The following is a 25,739-nucleotide window of genomic DNA, read 5'->3' as shown; positions in this document are numbered from 1 at the left end:
AAATCAGCCTGGGACAGCCTGTCACATCAGAAAGCCAAGCCATTCTCCAAGAGGACTTGGGCTGTGTGAAAAAGACCCAGGCACCCACATGAAGAGAGTCCGGCTGGCCTAAGATGGCACAATTGAGCAGCAAAAACAGTAACGATGCCAATAGCCTGAGACACATGATGATTCATGATAATATTAAAGGAAAAAAAAAAAACAACAACTCATTGGTCATTGTTGGAGGATACTAGTGATCCAATTCACTATTTGGAAGATAAGCAAATAAAAGAGGCAAGCATTTATCCTTTTGTTCCTTTGAAAACTGCTCTTTGGGCTAACCAAATACTTTGTGAAAAAACTTTCTATTTTGTGAAAGAATTCCAGCTAATGAATGCAGGTAGAACAGAATATAAATAATAAATGCCCCCCCCCACCTCCAATAATGGACCTAGTCAATGATCATCATTGGTTGCTATAATCATTGGGTGAAAAATACTACATTTTTAATAAATCCTAAAAAAAAAAAAAAAAAAAGGATAAGTGCTGACAATACTGGAAGATCCTAATTAATCTCAGCTTTATACGACAGACAGACACGATGTGCTTCCCAGTATGAGGGAACAGAAAGGACACCAGACCACCTGAGAGGTATTCTTGCCAAACAACAAGAAACAAACAGAAAATAAATCTCACTGAGTTTGTAGATATATCAGTTTAGGGTAAACATAGTGGACTGGGAGATCCAATTTGAGAAATCCAGAATGTGGAAATTCCTACAGGATAAACATGGCAATATTTTCCATAAATAATTTTTTTTAAGTGAGAGGTTAAACCTCAAGATTATAAAGAAACTCATTAGCTATAATAACCAAATGCAATGTTTGTACCTTGTTTAATTACTGACTTGAACAAACTATAGAAAATACATTAAGATGATGTTTTTAAGGTATAATAATACATTGTGGTGGTATTTTTTAAATTCTTATTTTAAGAGCTATAACTGAAGTATTTATGTACGACCTGATATAATGCCTGGAATTTGCTTAAAAATAATGGTGAGAGAGAAGAAGTTCAGGTGATATCTAGAACAAGCTTAGTCACGGTTTATGACAGTTAAAGTTGAACGATGGTTATAACAGAGAGACATTATACTATTCTAGTTTTCCATATATGTATAAAAACTTCCATAATAAAAAGTTAAAAAAACAAAGAAAAATACATTGGCATTAAAATTCCACTGGAGAAAAAGACACATTACCTTCAGACAAATAATAAGATTCTGTAGAATAAATAAAAGCCCAAAGATACTGGAATCATTACCTTCAAGAAAATAACTTTTTCAAACTGAAAAAAAGTCACTGCCAGCCTAAAATTATTTTCCCAAAATATTCTTCAGAAATGAAATTAAAAAGGCATTACATAGTAAAGAGAGAATTCAAAGTCAGCAGACCCAGGTGTTCCTCAATCAGAAAAAAAAAAAAAAAAAAAAGATCCCAGATGGAAAGTAAGAGATACATGATGGTCATCATTTAATTATCATGGAAAGGAAACAAGATGGAGGCCTACACAGGAAGTTACCTGGAGGGAAGGCAGGAAAAGTAGAATTGCAGAAAAGCAGGCTGGCAGCTGAATCTAGGGAAGCATGCCAGATGGCACCTGGGGTCCTCAGCATGGAGTCCCTCTCCAACCTCCACACTGAAGGTGAAGCAGGGCTGGGAGCTGAGCTGTGAGGCTACCCCCCACCGCTGCCAAAGCCAGGAAAGGAGAAATATGTGCATACACCCAAGGGTCTACATTAAATCCAGGTCAGCAAGGTCATTTGTGGGCGATGAGCCACTTTATTTTTTATCTTCTAATACCTTCCATAATAAACATGGATTTCTTTCATGAAATAAACAAATACATTAAGCATAAAATTCAGCGCCATAAAATGTGCCTGTTTCACACTCAGATCTAATGCAAGTCCAATCAGAACTTGAAAAAATTTATATTTGGTAGGAGATTTAATAAAATAATTTGAAAGTTCATTTGGTAGAATAAATTTGAATATTAAAGAAGAATCAGAGAAAGAGTAATAAAGAAACACTGGTGCTGTTTGATATTAAAACATACCATAAAGCAGTAGTAATTGAAACAATGTGGTCGTGACCCAAGAATAGATTTTATCATGGAAGCAACAGATTGCCCAGAAATGACCAATAACATTACCTAAAAAGTTAATTGAAAGAATCACTTTTAAATCATACAGGATTATTTAATAAATGATGTTGTAATAAGTAGTTGAAATTTAAAAATCAATTCAGAAACGCTTAGCATAAAAAATCAAAATCAGATAAAACTAAAATCTTAAGTACAAAATAATAAAATAAAAATAAAACCTAGAATTGAATATCACATTTGTGGATGGAGGATGCCATTATGGAGAAATCATAAAGAAAAAGATGGAGAGATTTGATAAGTTAAAAATTTGGATATAAAATAACAAAAGCAAATTCTTTAAAAAAAAATAACCAAAAGAAGTAGCAAACAACACAGGAAAAATAGTTGTAGAAATATCAAATGGGTTAATATGAGCACTGTATAAAAATGCTAATAAAATTCTTAAAAAAAACATTAAAAGACAATAGATAAATAGGCAAAGGTTCTGAACAGTTTACAAAACAAAAAATGCAGTTAGAAAGAAAATGAATGCAAACTATTTTCTCTTGCAAATAACTGAAAAAATGGAAATGTAAACAAAACACAGCCACTTTTTACCTGCTAAATTAACAAAAAAAATTTTTTTTAAGATAATACTGAAATCTGGCAAGTGTGCAATAAAATTGGTAAAAATCCTTTTGGAAAAAAATTCAACAATATGTATCAAACTCCAGTAATCCCATTTCTGGGAATGTATCCTAGGAAATAATCCAAAACACAAAAGCCATATGCATGAAGACACTCATCACAATGTTATCTACAACAGACAAAACTTGATAGTAATCTAAGTACAAGAAATGAGAGAACATCCTGGCAAGTTACTGGATAGATTCATGCAGCCAAAAAGAACACTGGTGATGGACTTCCCTGGTGGCGCAGTGGTTGAGAGTCCGCCTGCCGATGCAGGGGACGTGGGTTCGTGCCCGGTCTGGGAAGATCCCACATGCCGCGGAGCGGCTGGGCCCGTGAGCCATGGCCGCTGAGCCTGTGCGTCCGGAGCCTGTGCTCCGCAACGGGAGAGGCCACAACAGTGAGAGGCCCGTGTACCGCAAAAAAAAAAAAAAAAAAAAAGAACACTGGTGATGACAATTCCGTGCTAACATGGAAAACTGTCCATGATAGACTGGTAAGTGAAAACGGTAGCACACAGATGATATTTATATCAGGATTATAAGAAAGTCAAACATACATGTAAAAACATCTGCCTAAAGCCAATTTGAGAAAAGGGTTATATGTATCTTTTTTACTCCTTTCGGACTAGGTATAGGATGGTTTCCTTCCTCCTATATTTACTGAATATAATGTATTGAAAGGAAACACTATGCAATTCTCCTGTGCCCTGTGAGGGTGGAAGCAGGCAGCATGCCTTCTGGAGGCTTCTGTAACCTCTAGGGTGATAAATCAGGCCAAGAGCACAGAACAGGGCTCGGCCCCTGCTCTGCGCTTTGCTCTGACCTCATTGGCCTGTTTGGCTACAAGCACACTCTTTCCGTCCCCACCCTGACCTGTTCCTTCCAACAGCGACTACCCGTGGCAGACAAGGAACACAGCCGCTCCATCCAAGAGCAGGAGTGTGAAAGCACAGATGGGCAAAGAAAACCGATGATTCATTATTTAGTGCAGCCGAGCAAAACCCCAGTGTGATGCTCTGTGAGCAGAACTTCCAACTGGCATTCAGGGCCTTTTCGCGGAGCTAAGCCAAGGGCACCATAGCCCACCACAGCCCCAGCAAGGCTCCATGTCTCAGCCAAACAGGACCCACAGAAGCACGGCGCTTCTAGCACATTTTCAACTCACAGGACACTTGGCCCCTGGGTGGAGAACTTTCCACATTTATGTTCTTACCTGGTGGGAAGAGAAAGGGTAAGAAAGTATTTGGTAAACCCATGAGTTACCTGGGTCCCCTCTGGCAGATCCCCAACGCACTCCAAAGATACTGTCTTTTTTTTTTTTTCAGTCTGCCACTAAAAAATGACAACTGGTTGTCACCAAAACAGAGCTTGCTCTCAGGACTCAGGGTGATGTCGGAAATAGCTGAGGGAAAAAGAATATGTAGCCGAGAGAATCTTGTTGCTGCTGAAGAAGCAAAGAAAGAAACGGGGGTGTGTGTGGAGAGGAGGGTGGGTAGGGGGTAGGGGAGGAGTGCCGGCTGGAGACATGGAGCATAATGAAAAGGGGGAGGTGTGCTGTCGTCTCCCTCAGGTGACTCCTTAGGCTTCCACTGGCTTTTTAAAATTAACCTTTGCAACGGAATTCTGAACGCTATTCATTCCCGGGCAGACCACCATCTGGTGGCTGAAGCCACAAGGTTTCTGAGCAAGTCAGCTGGAAGCCAACTGAGCATGCTCACCTGCCCGGCCTCGTGAGGCGGAAATCGGCCCACGTGTTTCAGGTTTGAGGGAGACCAGCCACACCCAGGGACCATGGAGCTCCGTGCAAGTCACATTCGCCTGTGCCTTTGGCCTCTCTTCCAGAAAGAGGAAAAAATACAGCAGAAGGAAAAAGCCTGGAGGTCATCTGTACTCAACTCAAAGGCCCAGAAGCTCAGAGCCTTCCAGAGGACAGGACATCACTAAAGAGGAAATGACAGCTGTCTTTTCAGGCATATGTGATTTTGCCAAGCAAAGGAATCAGAATCACAGTTAATAAAGATGCTTCTCAGGATTATAAACTCCGAACATTTCCACTCCTTCTCCCAATATGATATCAGAATCAAGTAGGTTCTGAAAACCATCTACACACTTAAAATGGGTGAATTTTATTGAGTAGACATTATACCCCAATAATGTTGATTAAATTAAAAAGTCAAAGAGGAACTAGCTCTAACTCCTTTGAAACATGAAGCTGCTGTAAGGCAATAGTTGACTATTTCCTGCCTTGGAAGAAGGATAACTGCTTTCCCTTTTGGTTTCTCAAAGTAACTTGTAAACCTCTCCTCCCCCCTAAACTAAACTAAACTAAACTAAACTAAAATAAAAATTTAAAAAAGAACATTTAACAGCATCAAAACATGAATTATGCCTATTTATATACATAAAACTTCACGTTGTCTAATCACCTCTCAAGATAACATTGTCTTTGCTGAATAAAAGACTTGTAACAACCAAAGCAATTGAGTCTTTCCTGATATTTTTGGGGGGTGGGATGAATGTCATGATTTGATAAGATTTAATAGGTGTAGGGCTTCCCTGGTGGTGCAGTGGTTAAGAATCTGCCTGCCAATGCAGGGGACATGGGTTCGAGCCCTGGTCTGGGAGGGTCCCACATGCCGCGGAGCAACTAAGCCCGTGCACGCCGCAACTACTGAGCCTGAGCTCAAGAGTCCGCAAGCCACAACTCCTGAAGCCCGGGCACCTAGAGCCCATGCTCTGCAACAAGAGAAGCCACCGCAGTGAGAAGCCCGTGCGCTGCAACAAAGAGTAGCCCCCGCTCACTGCAACTAGAGAAAGCCCGCGTGCAGCAACAAATACCCAACTCAGCCATAAAAAAATAAATAAATAAATAAGATTTAATACGTGTAGAAAAACCTAAAGCTGGTTAAGAATTTAGCTGATTAGAGACTAACTCAGCTGAGCCGAAGGGGACAGCTCACCTTCCCCTGAGCAGGAGACTCAGAGGAAGGGAGACCACCTCCACAGAGGATGCAACTGGCATGTAATTTGTATGAAAGGGAAATTTTTGGTCAGTGCCCCCATGAACCTTGTACCAGAACCTCCTGGAATAAAACAGATGTATAGATACATAGATATATCTCCCAGGGGCAGGAAGGAGACAAGAAAGAGGAAAGCAAACATTCGTGGTATACCTACTATGCGTTCCAGGATAATTTGTGAGCACCTAGTAAGTGCCCGGCCCTACTCTAGACATTCACATACTGGGACCAACAAGACAAGTCTTGCCTGCTTCAGTAGGCAGAATAATAGCCTTTCCATTCTACCTTCAAAGATGTCTATGTCCTACTCCACAGAAACTGTGAATGTGTGTTAGGTGACACGGCAAGGGAGGAATAAGGTTGCAGAGGAAATTCAGTTGCTCATCAGCTGACCTCAGGGCCTGAGTCTGTCATTCAGGACTCCTGCCATCTGGCCTGAGAGCACCGCTCCAGGACCCTATCCTGCTCAATCGTGTGGGTCCCTCTGCTCAGCTGTCCTGGGTCACCAACAGATTCCCTAACCCAGGCCCTGCAGAGCACTGGGTCTTTGCACACTGTGTTCCTTCACAGGAGCACAGCAGGAGAACCTCCCCCTGCTTCTGCTGACTGAGTTCTATTCTGCCTTTACAGCCCAGCTCCCAGATCCCCCTCTGCTTGGCACTTTTCCTGAACCCCTGTGAGAGGAAACCTGCACTGGTGCACATTGCGTGCCTCCACTCTGAGACCATTTCCTCCCTCCTCATCCCAGCGGTGTAGCCTTGGTGGTCTGCACATCCTCCCTAGACAGGACTTCTCTCAGAGAGAAGGAGATGAGAGGAAGGAAGGGTGGGCACCAACCAAGCCGGGAGCTGCAATGTTTTCTGCAGTCTTTTCCTAGAAGTGACATAGCACCTCTGACCTGTAGGGCGGTCAGCGTCTACATCCCGGCAACCCCAGCATCAGGGGTGGGGTCAGGGCCCCCGTGGTGCCAAGTCAGCATCTGCTCATCTGAACCAACTTGGGCCATTTGGTTCTCAAAGCGTCCTGTTCAAACAGGCACCCAACTCTCAAGATGAGGCTGCATGAGCACGAGATCGGCCCCAGGTGTCTTCAGCAGGCCTTTGACACTCACAGGCCCTCTGGGTCCCGTCCCCAGCACTGCCAGTGAAGCACAGAGTCAGGAGACAGAAGGAACCCAGTCCTACCTGTGCACCTGCCGGGGCTGTGACACGCCTGTGTGGCACCTGCGACCCGCTCCCAGGAGCATCACGGATCCCTGGCATATAGTGAAAGACTTACCTCCTAAGCCCTTCTGGAATGATCTGTCCTTTCACGTTGCTCCCGCAGGGTTGAGAGCTGTCCTACTGCAAATTCTCCCAGCAAAGGCGATCTTTATGTCACTGCCAGAGAGCTCACGAACTCTTAAGTTCTGTGTCATTCTCTCAACAAGCCACAAAACTACCTGAGACAATGACAGTTTGCTGTGCCACAGCTCAACAAGCTAATTCCTCTTTCTTGCGAACTTTCTACCAATTATGACTTTGGCAACGTCTTTCAGGAAAGCTGCAGCTTTATGAATTTGCTTCTTGAAGTACATTAAACAAATCGACTTTTCAATTTAAAAATAAAACTGTATCCGTGTGGCAAAGCCCGGGGGCCTCCGTTTCCCGCCACGTTGGAAACACAGAGACAGTCTCCAGCACAAACCAAACAAGGAAGCCAGGGAAGTTATTTAAAACAAACACTCACTAAATGGAAATATATTAAATAAGGCTTTACTGTAAATTCCAACGGAGTAGCTTGCTAAACTAAACAGTGTCAGTGATTCACCAACTCAGGGAATAAAATACGGACCATGGGGCTGACCTGATTTTCATTTCCTTTGGACATTTCATAAGTGGAAAAGCTGAAAATATTCCTGATTCTTCCTGGCTTGGGGAGAAAAAAAGTAAAAGGGAGGGAAAACAGACAGACACCTTCAGTTTCAAACCAACACGGATTATCAACGGCCTCATGAAGGCCTCTCAGTAGATGCTGAAGGACCAGGGCATTTTGCATTTCTCGTATAAGCCCCTCACTTACTTCTACATCAATTTGCCCCCGTAGTCACTGATCGGTGCCCTGAATTCTCTGATGTCGAAGTGCCTGGCAAGAGGCTAAGTGCCTGTAAGAACAGTGAACAAAATGCCAACTTTGTCCCCAGGAACTGTCAAGGCTGAGCGAATCCCCTGCATTTTGGCCTTCAATTTTCCAAATGCCTGAGAGCTGTCTGAATGCAAGGTGATGGGAAAGGGTGAAGATGATGCGGTGGGAAATGTGTGGTATTTTTGTCTAAGAAAAAAAAAAAAAAATCTTAAAAAAAAGACAAAAACGGTTCACTGCCAGGGCATTTTACTCAAAGAACAAAGGTTTCTCCCTTTTTAAAAAGTAAAACATATAAAGTTTTTAAACCACAAATATATTTCTTAAAAAAATGAATGTGCTCTCAAAGTATGACATTTGACTCGACTTTCAGGTCACGCTTCTACAATTTTACTGATATGGAGATATTATGGAAAAGCCACTGATGGGATGAATGAGAAATGATGGAGTGAAATAAGTATTTTCTTTGCGTGTGATAGTCCTTTTCGGGCGGCCGTGCTCACAAGTGCTAGAACGTGAGCTGCGGTCTCCTAATGCAGCTGCAGCCGGGGGAAAGTGCACCAGGCTGACTGGATCTTCCTTCTGTGCTGTTCTTCCAAAGCGCACGGCAAAACGGCTCTGCAGTGAACACTAGCACATTTCTTTACTTGAATTCCAGCCATATTTCTGCCCCTGACAAAGATCTTCTCCTTCATCAAACTCAGGCTCCCCTGAACTCTCTTCTCAACTAAGCCCTGACCTGTGGGCTTCCGTGGCTGTCTCTGCGTCAACCAGTTTTAGCAAGAATCCGCCACCCTCCATAGCTGATCACCCCAGGTATCTGGCCTGGTTCCTCCCCCCACCTCCACCCAGGCGGTGTCTCATCACCCTGGTCTGCCTTCAGCAAGAAACCTGTTAGGCTGGTTTAGCCAGCATCTTCCCTTACCTCTGATGCTTCCTTTTCAGGATTTAACATCCACTGATCCCACCCTGCTCCTCGGCTAAAAGTGCCCACCTTTTGCTTCTTAGGTTCTCAGGGAGTTGAGCCCCATTTCTCTCCACCACTGCAAAACCCCACTGCTGTGGTCCCTACAGCCATCAGGATCGTCCTGAATAAGGTCTGCCTTGCCAATCTCTCACAAGTGTCAAGAGTAATTTTTTTTTTTTTTTGCGGTACGCGGGCCTCTCACTGCTGTGGCCTCCCCCTTAGCGGAGCACAGGCTCCGGACGCGCAGGCTCCGCGGCATGTGGGATCTTCCCAGACCGGGGCATGAACGCGTGTCCCCTGCATCGGCAGGCGGACTCTCAACCACTGCGCCACCAGGGAAGCCTTAGAGTCATTTTTTTTTAATACCCCAAACATTTATTTAACTGATAAAGGGGCTGGAAGTTCTATATCAAAACAGTAGGGGAAAAAATGTTTATCCAAGCAATTGCATTATTGGATAATCTCATGCCTTCTCCCCCATTCACATTCTAAAGGGTAAAGAAGGTACAAAGGAGGTGAAAAATATAACTGGAGATTAAAAAATTAGAAAGTGAACTATGGTGTCAGGCAAACCGGGGTTTGAATTTGGTCCTCTCTGACTTATTAGTCACATGACCTGGCATGAATTGCCGAAATCAGTATCAACTTCAGCTCCCTCACTTGCAAAATAAGGATCATATGATCAGCCTTCTGTGGCTACAGAGAGGATTGTGTCAAAGGATGCAAGGAAAGTGCAGCCCAGACTAAAGGCTTGATAAATATCAAATGCTTTTATTATGATCTTTATTATCCTTGATGATAATTCCTGTAAAATACACCTACAAGCCTAAGAATATAGTTGGGGCTTTTGAAGCTGTTTCAAAGCATCATGAATGCTATTTTATTGTGAAAAAGCCAAGGGTATTGATTTATACTCCTTTGTAGAAGACACTACATTGGAAAAGCATTAATTAAATATAAAGCAGGATCAACAGATTCATCTAATATTTCTTGGGAACCCAGATGTTCAGGGCACTGAGCAGATGTCCTGGGGGCACAGGAGCTACATTAAGTGGTGGGTCTCACGCTGGTGTCTGTTCGTTCGGACCTTAAGAATCCGATTAGGTACTTATTTTTGCACCCATCATCATATAAGCAGCGGATCTAACCACTTGATCTGATCTCCTGTTTGTCACACGGAAGGAAACTTTTTATTTGGTAAACAATGCTAGAGCATCTCATTACTTTGCTAACATCAGTGATTACATTTTGTTAAGAAGAAGCACATCTTTTGAAAGGGAAACAAAATAAGGTTTTCTCCTCTCCTCTCTTCACCTCCACCTGCCTCGCCCCCTCCCCTGCCAGTCTCACAGCCTGGATGATGCTTTATCCTGTGATCAGTTAGCACGTGATCAGGTTCCACCTGCTCTCATCTGTTACCAGGTGATCAGGTGGTGCTTTACCACATGAGCAGGTTCAATACTCAGGGTTAGGAAAGAACATAAACCTTTTCAGTTTAATCAACCTTCTTTTATAGTTTTTTTAACTTACTTTCCTGGTACTGCCTAAACCTCATGTAATCTACCCCCAGACTGGATGAGAGATATTTAGGAGAAAAGTGAGAACAAAAACCCCTCTGGTCCGTTGAATGCCAGTTCTGCTTCATTTACTACTTTTCTCTCAGATCTTAATACTTGGTCTCATTTTCTGAGAATCTGACGGCTTACCCACCCGCCATCTCTGAGAGGTCTGCAAAGAGCTAATTAGAAACAGTAAAGACCAGTGGTTGCATAATTGCCAGGAGTGCACTTAATGCTAATTTAAATATGTTGATGTCTCTTTTCTTGGGCAAGGTCCAACACTATCTAGTTAGGTCTTTTTCTTCTAATGCACAGGGATTTAAGAGACATCTATATGCAAAATCCCTTACGCCCAACACCAATCGAGGAGGACCTAATATTCACTTTAACAGAGATTTTTCTTTTTTTAATCTATAGAACAGTGACACTACGGGTAACATTAAATAGCTCTCCTTCGATGTGATCATGTAACCTCTATAGTGAAGAACAAAGCACATACACACGTATGGTTTGTACGTACAGTTGTGTTTGTTCCCTACCTGGTTTATATCCAGGAAACCTGTTATCATAACTGCATAAATTACTTAAAAATTATATGAAATGATAAACTACGACTATGAAAAGAAAGTTGACTTTCATGTGAAAATGGTCAAAGCTTTGAAAAGACTAGACGGATGACTTGCTATAAAAACTGCTGTCAGGGCTTCCCTGGTGGCACAGTGGTTGAGAGTCCGCCTGCCAATGCAGGGGACACGGGTTTGTGCCCCGGTCCGGGAAGATCCCACATGCCGCGGAGCGGCCGGGCCCGTGAGCCACGGCCGCTGAGCCTGTGCGTTCGGAGCCTGTGCTCCGCAACGGGAGAGGCCACAGCAGTGAGAGGCCCGCGTACCGCAAAAAACAAAAAAACAAACAAAAAAAACTGCTGTCAAATCAGATGGGCGTGAGAACATCCCAGAAATCCAGGAGAGTTCAAACCGCTATGTTACTGGTCTTGAGTTTTCCAGGTTTTAAAGGCATGAAAACTCACTTATTACAGATGTTTTATGCCAGAAAGACAATGTGGAGTGCTACTCAGTAGACCCGACTTCAAATAAGTAAGGTAGAACAACGTGGCAAACAAACAGACCTTGTGAAACAAATGTACGTTTACATCTTACAAGTTAAAGTGTGCAAGGCATATATGTACTATCTTTTCTTTAGTGATCTACCCCTACACCAAATGCTTTGATTAACAACCAATACTGTTCGTGATTGTACTGTATGAAGTGCTTCTACAGTAATGAAAATAGAGAATATTTTTATTGAAGTACAGTTGATTTACAGTATTGTGTTAGTTTCAGGTGTACAGCAAAGTGATTCCATGCATATATATATATATATATATATATATATATATACTTTTTTTGTATTCTTTTCCATTATGGGTTATTACAAGATACTGAATATAGTTCCCTGTGCTATACAGTAGTTTCTTGTTTGTTGTTTATTTTATATACAATAGTGTTTATCTGTTAATCCCATACTCCTAATTTATCCCTCTCCCCAGGAAATTTTTTAAAGTCAAAAGGACATTAGAATCTCTGCTGCTCACAAGGTATTTCCACATTAACCTTTTCTAAAAGGGAAACTGATCATGTTCCAATTGAGCTCGCTCTCCACTCTCAACATCAAGGCATTTGAAATGGGAATTCCTTCATCACGGCTGCCCAACTGGCATTCGCATTTCCAGCTAGACGAGAGACACTTCTACGTGAATGTGATCAGTGAGATGCATGAAGGCCATTAGCTTTCAGGGCTCTATACACCCTGACCTGCTGCTCGCCGGCAGCAGAGACATGCATGTTATGTCACTGAGGAACTAGGAAAGTGAAGTTAGCAACAGAAAATGGCCCATAATGCTCAGCATGTGATTTCTAAAATCCCTTCATGCATTCTGCAACCGAGCAGTTCAAAGAGCAATAGAGACCAAAGAGCAACTAGGATGATGGAAGAATGTGGTTCTCGGGGCTTCCCTGGTGGCGCAGTGATTGAGAGTCCGCCTGCCGATGCAGGGGACGCGGGTTCGTGCCCCGGTCTGGGAAGATCCCACATGCCGCAGAGCGGCTGGGCCCGTGAGCCACGGCCACTGAGCCTGCGCGTCCAGAGCCTGTGCTCCGCAACAGGAGAGGCCACAGCAGTGAGAGGCCCGCGTACCGCAAAAAAAAAAAAAAGAATGTGGTTCACAAAATTCTTGCTGCGCCCAAGACTTCCTGGGACTGATCAAGAAGCGCTGAGCAGAGCTGTATATTCTGTACCTCTAAACAAAACAGAGAAAGGATGGCAAGCCACCAGCCTGAAGTGTACCATTGCTGGGACTCTGGACCACTGTGCCAGAGTGTCCTGGGCTCCTGCTTTTCCGTCCTTAAGGATTGGGGGGCGGGGGGGACACAAGATCGTAATCACTGACTTTTCCGAAAACCCCTTCTTGCTAATGATCTTGCTTCATACTTTAGCGAGAAAAGAGAAAGAAACACGCTGAAATCTTCTCATCATACAGCAGTCACCTCTACACCTGTGATGACGTCTGTACCCACTCTGTCTTCTGTCCTGTTACAACGGATCCATTGTGTTCGTTCCTATCAAAGGCCAGCCTGTGCCCTTCCATCCCATCTACTATGGACCCCACAGCTCACACTGAGCTCCTCCACCCAGCCCACCACCACCCCTCATCTGTTTCTCTCTCCACTGGATGATTCCTATGTCAACAACAAACACATAACAAACCCATCTGGCATCACAGTTTCCCCCACACAACAATGCATCGCTACATCCTGACAGAGGTGGCCGGCCAGTGTGTCCACTCTCTCCATGACCCCCGCAGGCTGGTTTCCTCCTTGACAATTACAAGGATACCGCTCTGGTCAACAGCAGCAGTGACCCCTGTGTGGCCGATTCCTCTGTTCACTTCTCTGTGATCTTACACATCCTCTCAACAGAATTCAACCTCGTCTTCCCTCTCCTGGCTTTTCTCCTTTGATGACATCTCTTCTGCTGTTAATCCCTTCCATGCAAGAGTGTCTTGAGGCTTCAGCCTGGTCTGCTTCACTTTTCCAGCCACACTCACTCCCCAGGTGGCTTCAATTTCATCATCTAAACGCTAGGGACATCCAGCTGTATCTCCTAACCTCCCCTTTCGCCTGAAGTCCAGTCTGAATTTCCACTGCTAGCTGAGCTTCTCTACCTGGCTGTCTCCTAGGCATCTCATTATTAACCAGGTTGTTCATTCTCCACAGGTTGATATCTCCCCTAAGGGGGTGAAAATTGGTTCTTGGGGAGGATGTAGAACATTTCAGACATTACCCTGGCCTGTGGCCCTCCAAGCTCACCCTACCTACAAAATTTTATTTCTTAGCACTTAATGTCTCTTCTTAATTAAACTTAAATCTAATTTAATCCTTCTCCTTAGGAGGGTGATAATGAAAAAAAAAAAGGTTGAGAAACACTGAACTAGGCCGGAACAGAGCTCCCCAAAAGCCTGATTTTCCACCTCATTAAAATTTCCACCCATCCCTTTTTTGTGTTTTTTGGTGTGTTTTTTTTTTTGGTACTACTGTTATACCTCTTTTATTATAGTTGATTTACAATATTATATTGGTTTCAGTTGTACAACATAGTGATTCAGTATTTTTATGGCTCATGCCCATTTGAAGTTATTTATAAACTATTGGCTATATTCCCTGTGCTGTACAATATATCCTTGCATCTTATTTTATCCTTAGGGGTAGGGATTTAAGAGATAAAGGCTATTATTTTGCCCCCCCCATCCCTTGCCCCATCGGTACCTACTAGTTTGTTCTCTGTACCTGTGCGTCTGTTTCTGTTTTGGTCTATTGTTCCGTTTTACTTTTCAGATTCCACTTATAAGTGATAACATACAGTATTTGTCTTTCTCTGCCATGTCCATCCATGTTGTTGCAAATGGCAAGACTGTGGTCTTTTTTATGGCTGAGTAATATTCCACTGTATCTATATCCGCCACATCTTTATTCTAAGAAATCTAAGGCTTCTCCTTGATTCTCCATTTTCCTTCCCTCCCTACACACAGTTTGCAACAGGTCCATTTGACCCCGCCTCCAAAACATGCCCCAAAGCCCCCATTCCTCTTTCTCTCCCCAGAGACTATCTGAGCCCAGGCCACAGCCATCTCTCGCCTAGATTCTTCCAGCGGCTCCTCATTGGCCCTCCAACGACACAGTTCTCTCTTCTTCTTGGCAAAGCAGCTCAAACAGTCTCAGAAAAACAAACGTCAGTGATACCATTTCTCTGATTTAAAGCTTCCAGCAACTTTCCACCTCAAAATAAATCTCTGATAGAACAGCAAGACCAGCCTTCTTTCTGCTCCTTGTATCTTGCATACATACCCACCAGAGAGCCTGTGTCCACCTGCTCTCTGAACAGGACACTCTTCCATCTATTGGGTTGGCCAAAATGTGTTTCATTTGGGTTTTTCCATAACATCTTACAGAAAATCCTAAACAAACTTTTCGGCCAACGCAATACTTTAGTGAGGATTTTGTTTTTTTTTTTTTTTTTTTTTTTGGCTGCTTCGCGCAGCTTGCGGGATCTTAGTTCCCTGATTTGGGATTGAGCCCAGGCCCCTGGCAGTGAGAGCTTGGAATCCTAACCACTGGACCACTAGGGAATTCCCTCTTCCATCTGCTTTAGGTCCCAACTTCACTGCCACTCCCCTGCAGAGCCCTTCACTGAACCCTTGGTCTAAAGTCAGCCACCTAGCCTTGCCTGTCACAGCCTCCCATTCAAATTCTCTGAATGATCCTCATCACCATTATATTTTCCAACATGCCTCCTTCCTTTTTTTTTTAAATAAATAAATTTACTTATTTATTTATTTTTGGCTGCGTTGGGTCTTCGTTGCTGCGCGCGGACTTTCTCAAGTTGCGGCGAGCGGGGGCTACTCTTTGTTGTGGTGCGAGGGCTTCTCCCTGCGGTGGCTTCTCTTGTTGCGGAGCACGGGCTCTAGGGTGTGCGGGCTTCAGTAGTTGTGACACGCGGGCTCAGTAGTTGTGGCGCACGGGCTTAGTTGCTCCGCGGCATGTGGGATCTTCCCGGACCAGGGATCAAACCCGTGTCCCCTGCATTGGCAGGCGGATTCTCAACCACTGTGTCACCAGGGAAGCCCGCCTCCTTCATTTTAAAAAAAATTTAAGTAAATTTAAATCTGGGAATAGGTTTAGATTTACAAAAACAGTTGCACAGAGAGTTCTGGTACATGACTGTCACTCCGTTTCCCTGGATGCTAACATCTTACATCACCATGGTACCTTTGTCTCCATGATGTTACCAGTGCTGCATCATTGCTCTTCACTAAACCACACATTATTCAGATTTCACTAGTTTCCTCCCCATATCCTTTTACTGCTCCAGGATCTCAGCCATGTTACCACAACACTTACAGTCCTCCTGTCCTTTGGGTCCCTCTGGCCTGTGACAGTTTCCCAGACTTTTCTTGATTCTTGATGACCTTGACTGGAGCACCTGTCAGATATTTTGTAGAATGTCCCTCAACTGGAGATTGTCTGAAGCTTTCCTCATGGAGAGACTTAGGCGTATTCATGTGCTGGTCCGTTTGTTTCTTGGCCATCTCTTTCCAATGCACTGGACCCCAGATGCCTCTGAACTCTGACGACTGAAACGCCTGCAGCTCCTGGAGGCTGAATCGACTCTGCTTTACTTGTTCTGTGTCCCCAGAGCCAGAACAGTGCCCGTCCCACAATAAACTATCAGTACACATGCATTGACACAGGAGCAAGAATATAGATACACACCACAATCTAAGCCACATGAAATTTTCTCACATTTTATAGGATCATGCAAAATCGCACATCTGTGTCCGAGGATTTCACACTGGGTTAAAGATGCTCACGTGTAATTAAGATGAAACCCCATCTTAAGTCTATTTGCAGCATCTTTCCCTCTCCCTATCTCAGTGGGAACACCGTACTTTTTAGAAAAGTCTTCATTCTTAGAGACACCAAATTCTTTCGCTATTTCCTGGCTTTGTCGTGTTTTTGTTTTTTTCTTATATTACAAGATCCCGTGCATCTGCTGCAGGCCAGTTATTTGCTTTACAATATCTTCTGGAATGCTCATTGCAAGCCACTGTGGTCTCCACTTCAGGAATGAGGAAGCTGCAACTCCAGGAATTAATGGAGTCACCAAGGCTGTGTGGCTTCTACGGGAAGGAACTCAGGTCTGAACCGAGAGCCTGAGCCTCGGGCTGGTCCCTCCACAGCTTTGTGGACCACCCACTGCCTCCTGGTTTTGCCTCCTGGAGCATCCGTGTGGCTGAAAGGAGATACGACATCTACCGGAACGGATGTCCATCAGTGCCTCAGATGCAGGAGAGCACGGAAGACACCACATGGGAAGCCAGGGAAGGGATGAAGGCGATGAAAGCTGGAATCTCAGCAAGTGTAAGGACTTGAGGAATGTGAAGGAAAATAGGGCAGAAACGGGTAAGACATGCAAACAATGGCGAGAAAGAAGGCGACATAGGTAAGAGGCAGGGAGACCGAATGCCCATGGTTCATAGAATGAAAAATAAAGACAGCCCACGTTGCTTATAGAAGGTGTCCTTTTTGCAAATACAGATTGCCAAACTATAGTCTGGGAAACAGCAAACTTGAAAGCTCTGTGCTATTTTCATCCCTTTGTCGAGGATTTCCAGAAGACCAGAGGCATCTTTAGCTACCCATCCCTTCATCTCCACGTCCATCCAATAACAATTCTTTAAATCCCAAATTTGTGTGCAGCTCTGTGTGAGAGGCTGGGCTGACCCTCTGCGAAGCAAGAGAAGAGCCGTCCTCGAATAGCTCAACTTTGAAGCTGAGGTGGGTATTCCAAGAAGATGAGCTTAGAAATTCAAAGGGAATTACTTGAAAGAAATAAACACCTGAATGAAGTGAAATGTAGCAAGGAGGCGGAACAGGACCCACTTGCCTAAAAGAGACACAGTCATGTGCATATCACCCAATAATAGGACCTCAAGATGGTCTCCTGCTACCCACGGCGTGGCAGCAAGCCCCCACGCACTCCCCACAGCACCTTCGCACAATCAAGAGTGTAAACAACTAAACTGATGAACGTTCCCTTTTGTCATCAGCAGAATCACCAAGGAACTGATCGGCAGTGCGGCGCTTCCTCGTGGCCCCTTCGTCACAGCGATGCCTCGTGACCGTGAGTGCAGAGAGTCTGCCCTTGCTTCCTAAACCTCACTCCAGCCTCAGGCACTTCCAGCCCTAGGAGTACATGATCCTGAATTGTCCCTCAGAGAACAAACCAGAAATCCCAGCAAATAAAAAGAGTTTTCCTTGAATCTAAACTCAAGAATTTTCACTGATCTCAAGACAACCACTACAAAATCTGCCTCTAACTTGGTCACCTGCGGTCTCGGCCAGGTGGTCTTTCACGGTCAGTCCCGCATGTAGCTGACCACAGGCTGATATGAGGCTACCAGATCCTTCTTCCTCTTCCTCAAGCCCAGAGCCTCCCCACCCCAGCTCTGGAGGACTCACTGGGCTTGACCCTGGGCACAGGGTCAAAGGGTGGGTAGTTAGTGGACCTCAGCACCTTGATGTGGGAGATTATAGCTTCTCCGATAAAGGAGCACTTCTGCGACCCCAGGGGACCCAGTCACTTTCTTCCAGGAAAGGTTTTTGGCTCCAACACCCCACAGATCTCTAAAGTGTAAACAGAAGCCAGCCCTGAGGGCGATTTTCTTTTCAAAGCTGCACAGATTGCCCTTGGGCAGCCCCCAGGCCTGCAACACAGAGAGCAAACTCTCTTCCGAGGGGCGTGGGTTTAGCATCTTTGCAACTTCCGTCATCTGGAGTGGCAGAGGAGATGGGCTTCATCCCACAGGAAGGCCACACACCTCAAGGGATGCACAGAACAGCCTCCTGGAGTCTAAGGGAGGCCGCAGAGCAGGGATGGACCCTGTCCCCATTGCCCTCACTGCCCGGACCAGAGTCAAGGCCAAAGGAAAGGTTGATCCCCTCTGAGGTCGGGGAAGTGGGCGTGAACTGCACTTAACACGCAAGGTCACCCCAGCCACACAGGCAGGGTGGGGTCGGGGCTCTCTCAGGGCAGGAACACACTCAATCACAAAACGTTGCCTCCTGCGGTCCCCGCTGTGGATTTATCTCCATCCACTAAGCGGTATCACGGGCACTGCAGCGAGCTCGATGCAGACAGCTCCCGTGTTGCCTCACCCCAGGCCAGCTCAACTGACAAGGGAGAGAAAGGGGGCCAGAGCTGTGTTAGCTGCCGGCTTACCAGGCTCCCAAAGCCCCACCCCTGCATCTCGCTAATTCAAGAATGATCATCCAATAACACCCATCACGAGGATGGGGAGGACACTCTCTCTGGCACTGGTGGAGGGTGGCTCTTTGCTGGCCACTGGCATAACCATCGTGAATCCTTCCAGATGGCTGTTAATTCACAGGTGGCTGGGGAAGGCAAACCACTGCCCCAAGGCTAGCAGGGGTGTGTTTGAACCAAAGTCTGTCAAACTCTAAAGCAGGTATGCTTCTCCAACTACAAAGGGAGCTCCTTACCTGATGCAACCTTAGCAACCTTGATAATAACATTACAGAATTGGGATTCACTTTTCTGTCCTGACTTTCACCCAGATGATCATGAGTAACACAGAAAGAAGGCTTGTGCCACGTCTTCGAATCTGACACTGAGGACACATTCTATGATACAAAACAAAACAAAAGCAATTGCATCCTCGCCTCTAAGGACCAAGATAAGAAACTTCATAGAAATTAACATCAGAGAAACACGGGCTTCCCCTGAAGAAAGCAGTAGTTCCCTTCACATCAGACCCCAAGGATGACGGCACTCACACTGTCCCTCATTTGTCTGGGCGGAGAGACATATTTATGCCTGGGTCCCACAGGGTTCCCTCTAGCCCCTTCTTATCCCAACAATCCCAGCTCAATACATGTTTTCTTTCAAGTGTTGTGTTATGTATACGGTTTCTTTAAACTGAAAAACCACGAAAATCTACCTTTGGGGCAGATGGTCAATAATTAGCAGGATGTCTGCCTTCCCGCCGTTTTTCTCAGTAGGAGAAACTCGCTTCATAATGCACTGGATATTGGGGAGCTAAGTTCTAGGAGAGAACACCTAACTATGTGACAAACACTGCTCAGAAATGCCAGGCCCCCCAAAATTACATGCAAACCATGTCTACCTCCAAGGATATCTCATAAAAGAGATATCAAGCTTAATTCGTAGGTTTAATACCAAAAATAAAGAAGTCTACCCAATATGCAGCTTCTTTTCATATTCCATTTCCAAATCATCTGGTTAATAGCTAATTAAAAACACCTTGGACACAATACACTCCAGGATCAGATGGGAACGAGACAGCCATTTACTTTAGTGGAGCAGTAACATTCAGCTTGAAGAATCAAATCAGATTCCTGACCCCTTAATCCCAGGGATGTTGGGGAAAGCAGAGAGGCAGACGGCTCCCACATGGCAGGGAAGGGGGACTTGCAAGGAAGGGCCAAAGCTGCCCCCGTCAATGCCTCCACCGCTGCCTAGCCCTCCCCAGCTAGGACAAAGGAGGAATCGTGACAAAGGTGTGAAGGATGAAGGTGTGGAAAGGTCCCTGAAGCAAAGCCACCCTGGGAGGTATTAATGGTTCAGCCTCTGTCAAAGGAGCTCAGCCCTATGAAACAGCCCCGTCCCCTTTCAACACATACATCCCATCCCACCGAATCACAGGTGAGGAATTCAACCTGATAACTTAAGACTTTCTGGCTCTTGCATGAAACCTCACTAAGGTTTTCCTCTGAACATAATGAATCAAGAAAGAGAAAGGAGAGACGGAGGGGTCTCCCCTAACCTCCTCTCCCAAACCTCTGCATCCCGAACAGCCCCACGTTAGGGATGCAATGGCAACAGTTCAGAAAAAAATGGGGCAAAGATATCTCTGCATATGAAAAATGGATTGAAAGCTGAAAAAAGTGGTAAGTGCTGAAAAGCTACCCACGGGTCGGACAGCTGGAGTGCTCCAGGGATGATTAATATTTATATTCACAAATATTAGCATTTAGCACTTTCTATCCCTTCCTAAGATCCTGTGCACCCAAGACATGGAGTCAGTGGACACTGGGTCTTGAGCAGAGAGAAGGGCTCATGGCATCTCTGACACAGCAATACGGGAAAAGGCTTTGGCTATGGGGCTTTTGTTTGGAACCATTAGAAGCCAATGAAATGAAAAGAGCAAAAGCTGTCAGAGTTCATTTTCTTCCTAAATCAACCAAACTGTAGAAAAACAAAATATTGCACTTTTCAATATAATTTGTATTTTCAATTTACTTGCAGCTCTGGGAATCTGACAGGTACGGTATTAAGTAAAACCCTCCTCTGAAGTCTCATTGGAAGGGTTAAGAAGAAACAGCAAGCTCCAGCAGCCAGCAGCCAGCAGCTTACAGACCTGCAGTCAAAGGCTGGCTGGTACGTACAAACACGGGTCTCCCTCATACATTTCTGTGGTACATTTAGAACACCTTCAATTAAGGAAATTCATTAGCTAATAGTTAATCACTAGCTAATCATGTTTATTGTATACCTACATCTGGAATTATTTCTTTGTGGACCCCAAAATAACAAGGGTAACTGTGTTTCATTCCTGGAAAAGAACCACTACAAGAGTATGTCATGTGTTTTATCAGTTGACTTTGTAATAAGAACATTCCCTATCGACGTTCATTCTTTTCAGTCAGGCAATTACTCAGCCACTGTTCGTTCAGCACCTACTATGCGCTGGACAGCGACACCGAACTCCGAGCATCACTGAGGTGATGAGTGATTTCCCACAATGCAGCGTCCAAGGGTCATGCACAAAAGTACAGAATCCCATGAAAATGTACCACATGACACATAAAAAAAAAGCATCTTATATGAGCAAAAATGTATAGAAACCATCACGAACCTAACATTCTGAGTCCATGGAGAAATTATATTAACAGTATTATCATTTCTTTATACACCTGCAAATGCACTACATATGTGAATTTCTTTTTTAAGTATTCCACTGTCAAGCTGAAGATGGAGATAAAATATGACTCAATTTTATTTCCCATCTTGTGTCTAGAAAAGAACAAGAGCTTGATAAATAATGGTGTAATTCCATGTTCAATCTTCAAGATGATTTCGTGTCAAAAACTGCATTTCACGGAGCTTCCATATAGAAAATACGTTAAGCCTCGCTATCTGGATGGTCACCATGCTTGTTAGGACCAACCGACCAGCAGGAAGTCCACTCGGTTTCCTTCTGCAAGAGTCCTCAAAGATTTTTTTTAAATAAACTTTTTCAAATAAAAAATTTTAATGTCAACCCACAAACACCACGCTTAAGAGGGGGTTAAAAAAAAAAAAAAGGACTCGGTGAGTAAGAAAAGATATCAGCAACACACATCCCTGGAACAAGGATGCATGGATAAAAGAGATGTGTGTATATATACAATAGAATGTTAGCCATGAGAAAGAAGGGAATCCTGTCATTTGTGAAAACGTGGATGGACCTTGAAGGCATTACGCTAAGTGAAATAAGTTAGACAGAAAAAGACAGATACTGTATGACCTCACTTGTATGAGGGATCTAAAACAAAACAAAAACAAAAACCGTAACTCCCCCATAAGAGACACTTGCTAATATCTTCCACACGTGTCCTATGTGCCAGGCACTGGAAGGGCACCCCCAGGATCTAAATTCTCATCAGTGTGACTTATTCTCATTGTCACCTGAACCTGAGCCACGCCCATAGGGATCTTCTGTGAAGCTGTAGCACCTGGCAGGGCATCTTGGGGAAAACTGCCTCCAATCCTCACCCTCTACAGGAAAGCTCAGTCAGTGGACGGCTGCTATTATCTATGGTAAAGGCTCCTGTCCTTGCTGGGGTCATGCAACAGAGAAGAGTGGCTGAGAAAAGCGGAAATAAAGAAAAGGGGATCACTGAAATGGATGACATATATTTCTATTAATTACTTAACATTACCGAGACTCAGTTTTTTCATCCATAAAATGGGGATATAATTGACATGGGGGGGGTATGAGTCTTTGCAGTAGGGACTCTCGTGTACATGGAAGAATGCTTAGCAGTATCACTGGATTCTCCCCACAAGGTGCCAGTAGTTCACACTGTGATACCAAATTGTGTCTGGACATTGCCGAGTGGCCTCTAGGGGGTAAAAGCGCCCCAGGTTGAGAACCACAGAGCAGATACCTAAGACGATGCTGGCAACACAGCAAGCATTCAGTTATCATGGGCTTCCTCCTCCACTCATTCTAGACTTAAGAGCATGACACCAGAGGGTCTCACACTACACACGCTTTCTGCTAAGCCCCAGCACTGGAGGTAAAATTTTAGGATGGAAAGATCTGGAATACGACCTTAATAAATTATATTTCGTCCATTTTGTTTTGCATTGAGAGCAGTCTCATGCAGCAAGTAGAGAGGGCACTTGGCTTCATTCCTCCTAAAGTGAAGTACATCCTCTAGCGTTAAGTGCCGGCAGGATGGCGTCATCAGCACCAGCCGGGAGCTCACAGCAAGGTGTGCACCGGCTCGGAGAATTCTTACAGATTTTGCCCTTTCAAAACTTTCCTCTAAAGCAAGCTTCCCTAAGTAAGAGTCCTGGCTAAGAGTGCTTCATCACTGCCATTCCTTGGAGAGTACTTTGATTTTTCATCTCGGAATTAAATAAAGAGGCCATTTGAATAAGACCCAACTGCATAAAATATCTATGCCATGTGCAATGAATTAGTGGTTATCAAGAGCCAGGTAAAATCTGGAATTATCTGTGTTAGTTTTAGGCCAAAAGCTTAATTATTAAGCAAAGAGCAGAAGTATCCATGCCAGAGAATAACTGTATGGAAAATGGTAAAATAACTTATGAAAACGCCATAAAGGATCAACAGAATTCCAACTAATAGCAAATCACTGCGCACGTGGGCTCCTCTCCCTGCCGTGGGGTCCAGAGCACCATTCCTAGATGCAAATCAAGAGCTGGCTTAGAATCTCAGTGCTTCACGATGGCCACCTCTGCCTCGGAAGACGATCTCACGTGTTTCTCCCTGAGGCTGGCCGGAAATGTGCTCAGCTGCAGCCCCAGTGGGCCCAATCCGGAAGCAGGCCTGGGCCTCAGTGCCTGCAAACTGGGGCCTGAGCTGCAAAACATCTCCTCTTAGCCCAATTTCCCTATAGAGGATCAAGGTTCCAAGAGTGAAGTTATGAACTGTATGAGCCAAAGAAAGCGCGGGCATGCTGAGCACTAGGGAAATTTTCATTCCAGAATGTTTTCATTATCATGACTTTGAATTCCTGTTTCTTCACTCAAAACCTATATATATATATATATATATATATATATATATATATATATATATATAATATATATATATATATATTTTTTTTCCTTTTGGTCCTTAGCTAGTGGGATTGTGACAGTGTTTCTGTCAGCTACTGTATACTGTTTCAAAGGAAAAAATGATACTTAGGTGTGCTTGAAACCGTCAAGTTATTGGATATGCAAAACCTCAAAAGGAACCCAGTTATTTTCAAAAATAAATTAAAAACAACATCAACTAAAACCCCATGCTTCAAAGAAAGGAGAAAAGATGTTGAGAAGAAATAATCCAAGAGTCTCTTGAGCCCAAAATGCTTGACACCCATGCTTTTAACTTGCACAAAGATTTCAACTCCATGCCCTTTCACCAGAGCAGCGTTTCCTGGAAAGGAGGTTGAGTTGGAAACAAAATACGCTGTCCTCCCAGACTCGACCATTAGGTGTCGGTTCTGGCTGTGGCTAGTGCCACAGTACTTAAGGCCGGTCCCCAGAAAGTGGGGACCCCTGCCTTCCTCTCTCCCGAAAGCAAATGGTACATTTTCTCTAATCTAAGCCCAAGGCACAGAGCTAGCAAGGACGAAAATTCTTCCACAGCAATGAAACCCAATGGCGCTATACCTGCAAACAGCCTACCCTGCAAATCTGCCTTCTGAGCAGCTTCACGACATCTAAGAAACCTGGCATCTCAAAGATGGAATCCCTTTCTAAGCCTTAAGGACCCTTCCTATCATGACTATATGTCAAATTAATTGTGGCAGAAACAGCCGTGAGCTTGCCTTCCTGGATGTTGATACATCTGATGAATAATACTTACCAGTGGGGAAAATGCCATATTTTACAGGAGAAAAATAGCTAAGTTACAAAAATATGCATGGAAAATTGACCCAATGAAAGGAGCCATATGTGGTTGTAAGTGTGTAAATATGTATTGTATGCATTAGGTTGGTGGAAACATAATGCACTGTGTTGATGGATTGAGGAAAACACTCCCTGGTCCAAAAATGCCTGAATCACAGATGAGAGAAGAGGAGGAGAAATCAGCCAACACTGCCGTGCAAAGACAATCGAGAACGCAGACTGTGTTCCCATCACCTGGGACTGTTTGGCCTTCAAACGGCCATGATCAAAAAATGAGTAACACCCAGACATGTGACATCAATAGCAGTATGATCTCATCAATTCCAGGCTGGGAAGAAATGTTAGTGTTTGAAAGTACACATTTAAGATGAAACCTTGACTTCAGGTAAACAAACCAGATAATAGTTTAGATGGGTTGGTCTCCAATATTTGAAAGGTCAACAACTAGACAAGACTAAATTGGGCAGCTCAGCAAAATCCACTACATTCGAGAAGCTAGTCTTTAGGACAGGTCCAATGATGACCAACTGCTCATGGTCAACATGCTGACCAGTAACATCTTAAGCATCTCAAAATTGAAATAAAAATAATGTCTTCCGTTTTCTGTGGGCACAATTTTGAGTTCTCAACTTATTCCTTCAAGGTGATATTCTTTTGCTCAATATGTCATATATAAGGATCTCTACCATAAATTGCCAATCTCCCCTGACAAACTGCAAGAATCTTTTTTATCACCCAGTGAGAATTTTGCAATCCATTATATTTTCCTTCGTGCTCCGTCTCCCAGGCAGCTTCAAGTATTTTGGCTTCTAAAAACCTTCCAGTTTTCCCTATGGCTTTACATGGTCTATTTTATACTCACAGTCTATGAATCCTTACTTGTAAAATATACCAAGTTCTGTTATGAATGTGTGTAGGATATTAAAGAACAAATTATAAATATAACCTCCTTTAGGCCCCAGCTTAACAT

General features: G+C 44.0%; 1 protein-coding gene and 1 long non-coding RNA gene across 2 annotated transcripts in view; both read right to left on the bottom strand.

Moving 5' to 3' along the window:
- The window catches only part of DOCK1 (dedicator of cytokinesis 1), a 527,459-nt gene that overhangs the window by 166,092 nt on the left and 335,628 nt on the right, over positions 1-25,739 (bottom strand). The window lies entirely within an intron of this gene.
- Positions 2,499-23,916, bottom strand: LOC149747348 (uncharacterized). The gene is made up of 2 exons (XR_016388213.1): positions 5,821-23,916; positions 2,499-5,782 (listed from the first exon to the last, which is right to left on the bottom strand). It is a non-coding gene; the product is annotated as an uncharacterized LOC149747348 (long non-coding RNA).

Source organism: Delphinapterus leucas, chromosome 16 (genome assembly GCF_059928025.1).
Source record: "Delphinapterus leucas isolate spDelLeu-1000000601 "Yukka" chromosome 16, BTC_Dleu_Yukka2, whole genome shotgun sequence".
NCBI classification, from domain to species: domain Eukaryota; kingdom Metazoa; phylum Chordata; class Mammalia; order Artiodactyla; family Monodontidae; genus Delphinapterus; species Delphinapterus leucas.
The sequence above is the reverse complement of the archived record's forward strand: the minus strand, read 5'-3'. Positions and strand labels throughout refer to the sequence as shown.